Source organism: Chrysochloris asiatica, unplaced genomic scaffold (assembly GCF_000296735.1).
Source record: "Chrysochloris asiatica unplaced genomic scaffold, ChrAsi1.0 scaffold00051, whole genome shotgun sequence".
Lineage (NCBI taxonomy): Eukaryota > Metazoa > Chordata > Mammalia > Afrosoricida > Chrysochloridae > Chrysochloris > Chrysochloris asiatica.
Genome location: NW_006408569.1, coordinates 8,269,995 through 8,281,138, shown reverse-complemented (window position 1 = coordinate 8,281,138; position 11,144 = coordinate 8,269,995).

The window sequence follows — 11,144 nt, the reverse complement described above, 5'->3', positions numbered from 1 at the left end:
ACAGAGGGGTAGAAGTAGCAGGGGACTCTAATATATGGCAGCAGGTGGGAGCAAGAGAAACCTTACGGAGCAATTTGAATTGCATTGCAAACAGCAATGAGACCTGAAAATCGAAAGTCTCTGCTGCCTTGCCTGAAACTGGCTAGTTCAAGGGCAGTGCTATTAAGGTATGGTTATAATCCTCTTCACTACTCAAACTTGAATAAAATGGAGTCCCTAAACCCTGGCCACAGCCTGAGCCATAACAGGAATGAGACAAAACCGGGGGCCCGGGTCACTCTATCCCTACAGCCAGAAAACCAATTCTAAGTAACATTCAGGGACTAAATGATCTTTTTATATAAAGAACAAAAAAAGAGAAAGCATGCGTTGTTTAAAGGAGAAAGAAGGCTTACCTTGAAATTCTTCTGCCACAAGTTCTTCCTCCAAGGCCTAAGTGTTAGCTGCCCGCTCCTTTAGATTAATGGTTTGTTGTTCGGTACCATCCAGTCAATTCTGATTCATAGCAACTCCAGCTACAACAGAATGAAATCCTATTTAGTTCCTGTGCCATCCTCAAAACTGTGATTATATTTATACCCATTGTTGCTGCCACTGTGTCAGCTCATCTTACTGAGAGTGGACCCTCTACTTTACCAAGTATGATGTCCTGCTCCAAGGTCTAGTCACTCCTGGTAGCCTGTCTAGACTAATGGGCAGCCACGTGGAATGCAATGACCGATGTGTATATTCTGAGGCTCCTCCTCAAAAACTTGGTAAAGGGAGTCATTACTGTCCCTCACCTTGTCAGAGAACCTCATTGTAAAACAAAGGAAACCTTCACAGGGTGGCCTGGCAAGCTAACGGAAGCACGGCACTGTGATAAGACAACTAGATTTTGGAAAACCAGGATCAAAGAAGCCTAGATTCAAGCCCAGACATTTCTACTTCCTACCTTAAGGACCTTGGACAAGATATTGTCCACTTGATCCTTACAGTCTGTGCTAGTTAAGGTTTTGTGTCCACTTGATTAGACCAGGATTCCCAGTGGTTTGGCAGTTGAGATGTAGTTATCCCCATGGTGAAACAGAATGGCATAGTTAACTCTCTGATGATTGGCTAGAAGCAGGCATAGTTAACTCTCTGATGATTGGCTAGAAGCAGGCATAGTTAACTCTCTGATGATTGGCTATGAACAGCCAATCAATTGAAAGGATGTTTCCTTGGGGGTGTGGCCTGCTCCCAATGGACAATCAGGAAAAATTTGCTGTCTTTTCTGCTGGATCTGGAGCTCCCATCTTGGTGATCCTCCAACCTCCAAGTCTTTGTACCTGAGCCATTGGGTTCCTCTATTTTTTTGTTTGCTCCTCTGTCTGCTGGACCTGCATATGGATCTTGGTTCAGCTGACCTGTACTTGGTACTCTCCTTCTATAGTTGTGAGTCATTTCCTTAATATAAACTTTTCTTTCTATATATAGATTTCACTGGTTTTGCTTCTCTAGAGAACCTAGCCTAAGACATAGTCCATATTTACAATGGAAGAATTCTTATGGTACTTATTTCATAGAACTGGTATGAGGGTTAAATGAAATAATGTAGGTATTTAGCATAATTCTGATCAGTTTGATAGGTCTTGATAAGTCACCAGGTGGCACAAAATGTTTGTTTTTGGATTTGTGGTATGGCACTGCAGGATAAGCATTGGATTGCTTATTTCAAGGTCAGCAGTTCACACTCGCCAGTCGCTCCTTGGAAACACCTATATTCAGGGTTGCTATGAGTTGTAAACGACTTGACAACATACAACAACGCAACAACAATCAACTGAAAAGGTGACTGTTCAAACCTAGCCAGAAGCACTGCAGAAGAAAGGGCTGGCAAATGGCTTCCATAAAGATTACAGGGAATAGAACAATTTACCATCAAACTTATCTTGAAAGAAAAGAGACCTCAAATAGCCAGAGCACTATTGAAGAAGAAAACCAATTAGGAGGCCTCACATTCCCTGATCTTAATACAGCTACAGTAATGAAAATGACTGGTTCGACAATAGACACATTGTCGTTAGGTGAGTGAGTTCTGACTCACAGTGTACCATCCTCACAATTGTTGTTATCCTTGAGCCCATTGCTGTTGCCACTGAGCCAGTACGTGGGATTGGGGCTCTTCCTGCTTTTCACTGGCCCTCCCCTTTACCAAGCATGATGTCTTTCTCCAGGGACTGATCTCTCCTGATAACATGTCACCATCCTGGCTTCTAAGGAGCATTCTGGCTGTACTTCTTCCAACACAGATCCGTTTGTTTTTCTAGCAGACCACAGTACTTTCAATATTCTTCTTCAACATGACAATTCAAATGCATCAATTCTTTGATAGTCTTCCTTATTCATTGTCCATATTTCACATGCATATGAGGCTATTGAAAATACCATGGATTGGGTCAGGCAACCCTTAGTCCTCAAACTGACATCTTTGTTCTTAAAGAGGTCTTGCGCAGCAGATTTGCCTAATGCAGTAAGTCATTGGATTTCTTGACTGTTGCTTCCATTAGTGTTGACTGTGGATCCAGGAAAAATGAAGTCTTTGACAACTTCAATCTTTTCTCCATTTATCATGATGTTATTTGTTGGTCCCGTGGTAAGAATTTTTGCTTTACTTACATTGAGTGCAATCGGTACTGAAGGCTGTGGTCTTTGATTGTCATCAGTAAGATACACGGAATAGTGGAATTGAATTGAGAATCCAGAAATAAAACCATCTAGTTATGAAAGACTGATTTTTGACAAAGAGTCCAAGTCTATTCAATGAGGAACGAAAGTCTCTTTAATAAATGATGCTGGCAAAATTAGATATCCACTTGCAGAAAAATGAAGCAAGATCTATACCCTCACACCATACACAAAAACGAATTCAAAATGGTTAAAGACCTAACAAAAGCTAAAACTACTGACGTTCTTAGAAAAAATGTATGAGACCTAATTTTTAAAAAAACATTTTTCAAATGCAACTACAAATGTTCAAACAGCAGAAGACAAATTAGATAACTAGGACCTCATAAAAACGAAATGCTTAAGCTCATCAAAAGACTATCAAATGAGTAAAAAGACAACTTACAGACTGGGAAAAATCTTCAGGAGCATATCCAATGAGGGTGTAATCTGTAAAAGACATAAAAACTTCAACAACTCAATAAGAAAAAGCAAAGGACATGAAAAAATGCTTCACCAAAGAGGGCATTCAAGTGGCCAACAAATACATGAAAAGACAGTTGTGATCATTAGCCATCGTTGTTGTTGTTAGGTGCCTTTGAGTCAGTTCCGACTCATAGCACCCTGTGTAGTGTTTATGAGGAGCAACTGGTGGGTTTGAACTGCTGACCTTGTGGTTCGCAGTCCAGTGCTGATTCTACAGCACCACACCTGGAGTCTGTTAGCTATTAAAGACATGTATATAAAAATTACAATGAGATGCCATCTCACCCCTTCTAAAATAGCATTGATCACAAAACCAGGGAACAACAAATGCTGGTGAGGATGTGACCTTAGACACTGCTGGTGGAGTTATAAAATGGGTACAACACCTATGGGAAACAATATGGCACTTTCTCAAAAAATGACAACTAGAACTGCTATATGATCCAGCAATGCCACTTACAGATATCTGTCTCAGAGATTTCATAGAAGAGATGCAAACAGGCATTTGCACACCAATGATCATTACAGCAATATTCATAATAGCAGAAACAGAAACAGCATAAGTGCCCATTGATGGGTGAATGGATAGACAAAATGTGGTAGGCACATGCAATGGAATCACACACAGCCATGAGGAATGATGAGTGCTCAAAACATCTTTTAACACAGACGTATGCTAAGTGAAATAAATCAATCCCTAAAGGACAAATACCATATGATCTTACTTTTATAAAAAGAGAAGAATAGGCATATATATATATATACCAACATTTATTGGTGCTTAAGGAGCTCTGGTAGTGCAGTGGTTACAAATCGGGCTGCGAAACGCAAGGTCAGCAGTTTGAAACTACCAGCTGCTCTGCAGGAAAAAGATGAGGCTTTCTGCTCCCATAAAGATTTACAGCCTTGGAAACCCTGTTCAGGGTCACTATGGGTCGGAACCGACTCGACAGCACTTAACAACAACACCACCAGGGTTATGGTGATTAGAGGGGGAAACACTCTCTAGATAGTTGTTGTTAAGTGCCACCGAGTAGGTTCCGACTGTTAGCAACTCTGTATAGGGTTTCCAAGGAGTGGCTGGTGAGTTTGAATCACCAACCTTTTGATTCAAACTGACCTTGAGGTCGAGTGTTTATCCTACGGCACCACACCAGGACTCCCTCTAGATAGTAGACACTTTTTAGTTTTGGTGATGGGCATTGTAACTTTAAATATGGGTGAAGTGTTCACAGCTTGACTAGGGTAAATTACATCAGTAAGATGAACTCAAGGGAAAAGGACCTTTGGTCATTGCTATGTCATATATAATTTTTTCAGCAACAGCAACAACTAAAAAAATATGTTCATATATGGATATATGTGTGTGTGTATGCATATAATTATGTATGTGGGTACAGGGAACTGTCAGAGGTTCAAACTGGATCCAGATGGGGTCATGGAATGAAGAATAGCATTGCTGACATCAGATGAATCTTGGTGGAAAGCAGAGAATACCAGAAAGATGTTTATCTGTGCCTTATTGACTATGCAAAGGCTGTTGACTGTGTGGATCATGACAAGCTATGGACAACAGTGTGGAGAATGGGTATTCTAGAACACTTAATTGTGCTCATGAGGAACCTGCTCACAGACCAAGAGTCAGTTGTTCTAACAAAACAAGGGGACACTGAGTGGCTTTAAATCAGGAAAGGTGTGCATCAGGCTTGTATTCTTTCACCATATTATTCGATCTGTATACTGAGCAAATAATCTAAGAAGCTGAATTATATGAAGAATGTGGCATCAGGATTGGAGGAAGACTCATTGACAACCTGAAAAATTCAGACGATACAACTTTGTTTGCTGAAAGTAAAGAGAACTTAAAGTATTAATAAAGATCAAAGACCACAGCCTTTAGTATGGGTTACACTTCAATGTAAAGAAAACAAAAATACCACTGGACCAATACATAACATTATGATAAATAGAGAAAAGATTGAAGTTGTCAAAGACTTCATTTTGCTTGGATCCACAATTAACACTCAGAGAAGCAGCAGTCAAGAAATCAAACAACGTACTGCATTAGGCAAATCTGCTACCCAAGACCAATTTAAAAGTGTCCAAGAGCAAAGATGTCAGTTTGTGGACTAAAATGTGCCTGACACAAGCCATGGTATTTTCAATAGCCTCATATGCATATGAAAGTTACTGTTGTTTTGTGCCATGGAGTCGGTTCCAACTCGTAGCGACCCTGTACAGGGTTTCCGAGGCCGTAAATCTTTATGAGAGCAGAAAGCCTCATCTTTCTCCCGCTGAACAGCTGGTAGTTTCGCACTGCTGACTGTGAGATCAGCAGCCCGATTCATAACCAAGACTGTAGACGAACTGATGCATTTGAGTTATGGTGCTGGAGAAGAATAGTAAAAGTACCATGAACTGCCAAAAGAACAAACAAACCTGTGTTGGAAGAAGTAAAGCCATCATGCTCCTTAGATGGTGGGACTTCATCTCTCATACTTTGGACATATTATCAAGAGGGACCATTCCCTGGAGAAGAACATCATGCTTGCTAAAGTGGAGGGTCAGTGAAAAAGAGGAAAGCCTCTAGCAAGATGGATTGGCACAGTAGCATCAGGAATGGGCTCAAGTTTAACAACAATTGTAAGGTTGGCACAGGACCGAGCAGTGTTTCATTCTGTTGTGCAAAAGATCGCTGTAAGTCTACGGCATCTAACAACAATACTGTATATGAATCTATATATGTGTATATATGCATATGCATGTGTATATATGTATGTTGTTGTTGTTAGGTGCCATTGAGTTGATTCTGACTCATAGCAACCCTGTATAGGGTTTCTGAGGAGCAGGCTGGTGAGTTTGAGTGCTAATCCTACAGAGGATATGTGTAAGAATAACGGCTTGTAAACAGCCTTCTAAGATACAGCTACTGTTCTCTACTCATCCAGAGCAAACGTGAAAGGAGGCAACCTAAGACTCAGACAAGAAACTAGTCTACAGGACTACTTGTCTACAAGAAACATGACTCTATCTACTCTGAGACCAAAGAACTAGATGATGTCCAGCTAACACTAGTGATTGCTCTGATCAGACCCACAAGAGATGGATCCTGATAAAATGGTAGAAAATGTGAACCAGAATCTCAAATTCTGGACCTGTTGAGACTAGAGGAACTCCAATGACTAATACTTTGAGATATTCCTTAAACTTCGGACTGAAACTCTCCTCTGGCATCACTTGATAGCTAAATAACAGATTGACTCACAAAATGAGGAATATTTTTTGGACACGTGGTGCAATGAATTATTTAATGTCTCTTCTAGCCACAGTCTTCATAAACTCCTGATGGGTCTGAGAAGGTGGGAGTAGATGCTGATATGATGATATGATTCAGATGTGAATGATTGTTAACACGGGTAACCATAATTTAAAAACTTGGAATTCTACTGTGGGTACAAAATCAGCCATCTCAGAAGCAGGAAGCATGTCCCTTTGGACTCAGAGATTCCTGTGCATTGATCTTCCTCAATCCAGGGACAGAAAGCAGCAGAACCAAGAAGCAGAGCGTGAGACAGAGCAGTGGACCTCCGGACCCACAGAACAAGTATCTTTGAGCAGGAGGCTCACTTGTAGAGTGGGGTGCCTCCAGGTACTTAATCAGGGAGCTAGCTTTGCTGGCCCTTGGAGCTAGAGCTAAGTGCCTTTGCGCTTGGGCTTATAGTGGAATGTCCTTGAGACATTTATCAGGAACCCTAAAAGAGCTTTGTCACATTGCTGAGCAGGGCAGAGGCCCGCCCAAGCAGTCAAGGGTCAGAGAGAGGCCTGCTTTTGGACATGGCTGAGGAGAGACTGTCCTGACTGAAGAACCATTTCTGATCTGCATTTTAACGTGTGAACTTTTCCTAATAAACCCCATAACTGACTGAAGAACCATTTCTGATCTGCATTTTAACGTGTGAACTTTTCCTAATAAACCCCATAACTGTGAGTCTGGTGCCTGAGTTCTATGTGGCCATTGCAATAAATAATCAAATCCAACGGAGTCGAGAGCGATGTGGAAGGGATGGTTGGTGGCATTGTGGTGTTTTGTTTTGTTTTTTCTTTTGTAACACATTAGTACTGTGCTTCTTTTAAAAACCACCTATCTGAGACCAAATAATCAACAATTATTTGAAACAAAGATGAGAAGGTAAGGCAGTGGCAGGGAAACTAGATGACTGGAAAGGGAGTAACCAGAATGGAAATAATGAGAATGTTCACACACCGTAAAGAATGTAACCAATGTCATGGAAAGTGTTGGATGGGATCCTAAGTAGCTTTGTGAGCTTACACCCAAAACACAATAAAACTAAAGAAAACCCTATGTAACGATTCTAATCTGTAACACACGAATTCACCATGAGTCAGACTTGACTCCACAATAGAATTGTTTTTTTTAAGGGTATTACTTATTATAATGATCACTATTACCATTACTACAGGAGAATGCACTGGACCACAAGGTTGGTTTGAACTGCAAAATCGGTGGTTCAAACCCACGAGACACTTCTTGGAAACCCTATACAGAGTGGCTATGAGTTGGAACCAACTCAATGGCACTTAACAACAACAACATTGGAACACAGTTCTCTCCAAAGCTACCATATAGTACTAGACAGAGCTCAAGTTTGGCAGGCAAACTTGGGTTTCAGAATGTGCTGTACTAGTCCATGGCTGTAGCCTTTGGACAATTCACTTACCCTCTCTGTGCCTCAGTTTCCTTTGTGCCTCTCTGAGAATAACATTGCCTGCCTCACAGGAGTGTAAAGATGAACTGAGTTAACATAATCAACATTTGAGCCTGTGAGAGAAAAAGATTTTGTGTGTGTTTATGTTAACTTTTTACTGTGAATTGAAAGTTTACAGAGCAAGTCATCAGTGTTACATTCCACGAATCATACATTGTGTTTCATCTCACAGATTGCAATCCACACTTTGTTATGTGTCATCAAGTCGGTTCCGACTCATATCAATCCTGTAGACAATTTAAGAGGAGCTGCTGGTGAGTTTGAACCACAGACGTTGTGATTCAAATCAACCTTGCGGTCCAGTGTTTAGCTTACAGCGCCATAACAGGGCTCAAAAATTACTTAGGTAGGGTGCCTGGCACAGAGAAAATGCCGTGTAAATCTTATCATCTACTATTAGTCATTTCAGGAGTTCTGGCAGTGTAGTGGTTACAAGTTGAGCTTCTAATCTCAACTTCAGTAGTTTGAAACTACCAGCAGTTTAGTGGAAGAAAGATGAGGTTTTCTGCTTCTGTAAATCCTAGTTGGAACCGACTCCATGGCACATAACCACCCACCACCGCCACCATTAGTAATTTGGTAAACAGCTTGAGGGTTTGGCTCACAGGAATCAATGATACCTTTAGCTCACAGCAAGTTCTTGGTCTATTTTGCTGAATCTACTAGCCCCATTCAATGCCTGAATCTATCCACAAAAGCTTCAGCCCACAAAGAAGGACTTAGAACCACATCTGGTCATTAAGATTCTGTCAGCAAAGGCGTGTGCCATCTCACTTCTGTAGAATCCAACCCTGTGTCATCTCCCATTTACGAGTCATTGAGATACCATAGTTGCATCTTTCACGATAGATTATGTTCTGTCAAAAGGACAATACAACAATGGACACAAGTGGCTGTGGCATGTAGGAAAATGACAAATAAGTTCTAGCAAACGGAAAAGACAGTTTTTTGAAGGAAGAGCAGGTGCTGAGCCTGGATGTGAAATGAAAACTGCTTACAAATTGAAAGATGGAGAAAACGATCCTTCAATCCAGATTTGGGCCTTGGCCAAGTTGGAAGTCCACACAGTTTATAGTTACAGCTTTTCTTCTAGTTTCTCAGTGCACCTAATGTCTGAATAACGGAGTCCTGGTGTGGCACTGTGGGTTAATGCACCAGACTGCAAATCCATTTGAACTGCAAAGTTAGCGGTTCAAGCTCATCAGCTGCTCCTCAGAAACCCTATACAGGGTCACTATGGGTCAGAACCGACTAACTGGACTTCACAACAACAACAAAAAATGTCTGAATGGTTTTGTTATTATATGTCATCGAGTCGGTTCCAGCATATAGCGATCCCATATAGGATTTCTGAGGAGCTGCCGGTGAGTTTGAACCACAGACCTTGTGATTCAAACTGACCTTGCGGTCCAGTGCTTATCCTACAGTGCCAGACCAGGACTCGGAAATGAACACAGGAGGAAGATAATCTTAACAAATGTTTTCTCTAGTGTTAGCATAGTGGTTACGAATTGGCCTGCAAACCTTAAGGTCAGCAGTTCGAAACTACCAGCTGTTCCACGGGAGAAAGATGAGGCTTTCTTCTCCTGTAAAGATTTACAGCCTCGGAAACCCTGTACAGGGTCGCTATGAGTCGGAACCGACTCCACGGCACATAGCCACCACCAGCCATCCTTCAAATAATGACATATCTTGTTTTACTGTGCTTCACCTTATTGTCCTTCACAGGTATTGTGATTTTTACAAATTGAACGGTTAAGGCAACCTTGCATTGAACAAGTCTATTGGTGCCATTTTTGAGCTTTGTGGCACCATTTTTCCAACCTGAAGGCGTCATCTTTTGGTACTAGATCTGACAATATTCTGGTGTTCTTCGTCATGTTTCAATATTCAATATTCTGGTGCTGACAGTGTTCTACTGTTATTCATAAGGTTTTCAGTGACTAAATATTCAGAAGTAGTCCATCTCTCCTTCTTCCTAGTCTGTCTTCATCTGGAAGCTCAGCTGAAACCTGTACACCATGGATGATTCTGCTGGTATTTAAAATACCCACAGCATAGCTTCCAGGCCTGAATGGTGACCAAGAACCATAGTCTCAGGCTTCCACCAGTCTTTATCTGACCCGTAAGCCTGGTCTTTTTTAATGATTCTGAGTTTTGTTCCACATTTTCTTCCACTCTATCCAGGACCTTCTAATGTGATCCCTTTCAAAGCTGTAGATTGTGGTAGCTGGGTGCCATCTAGTTCTTCAGCTTCTTCTCCTAGTCAGTATTCAGTTCACTTCTCTAGCCTTTCTCTGAAGGATGATCACCTGTATGTTTCATTTTGTCTCCGGTACCTTTGTTGTAGAGGGTACGTGTAGTGTGTCTGTCTAGACTGCCATCTTACCAAAGAGACAGATTCTTGGACCTCATCCCAGTCTAACTGACTAGAATCTAGATAGGAGTTTGTTACTTGAATGCTCTAGACTCTGCAAGTGATTCTGACGTACAATCAAGTTTGAGAACCATTGTCTTACAGTGTACATACCTTTGCTTCTAATATTGCCCCTATCTGGAATGTGTGTTCTCTAAATATCTATCTGTAGAAACTCTACACATCCTCCAAGGCTCACTCTTTCCTCACACAGAAATCATTTCAACGTAGATTATAGATCAACGATGAAAGATAAAATAACAAAGCTTCTAGAAAATAATATAAAGCAATAGCTTCAAGACATTGGAGTAGGAGTAGACTTATAACTTGAGAGAAAATATTGATAAATGACAGTTTATTAAAATTGTGGTTGTCGTTGTTAGGTGCTGTCTTGAGTCAATTCCGACTCATAGCGCACCTGTGCATAACAGAACAAAACACTGCCCCAGTCTGTGCTAGCCTCACAATTGTTACTTTTGAACCCATTACTGCTGCCACTGGGTCAGTCCCTCTTGTTGGGGATCTTCCTCTTTTTATCTAACCCTCAATGCTACCAACCAAACAGCCACCACTCGTCTGTCAGTTTGTCGTATTGTGGTGGCTTGTGAGTTGCTGTGATTCTGAAAGCTATGCCACCAGTATTTTAAATACCAGCAGGGTCACCCATGGTGGACAGGTTTCAGATGAGTTTCTAGACGAAGACAGATTAGGAAGAAAGAGTGACGAACTACTTCTGAATATTTAGTCACTGAAAACCTTATGAATAG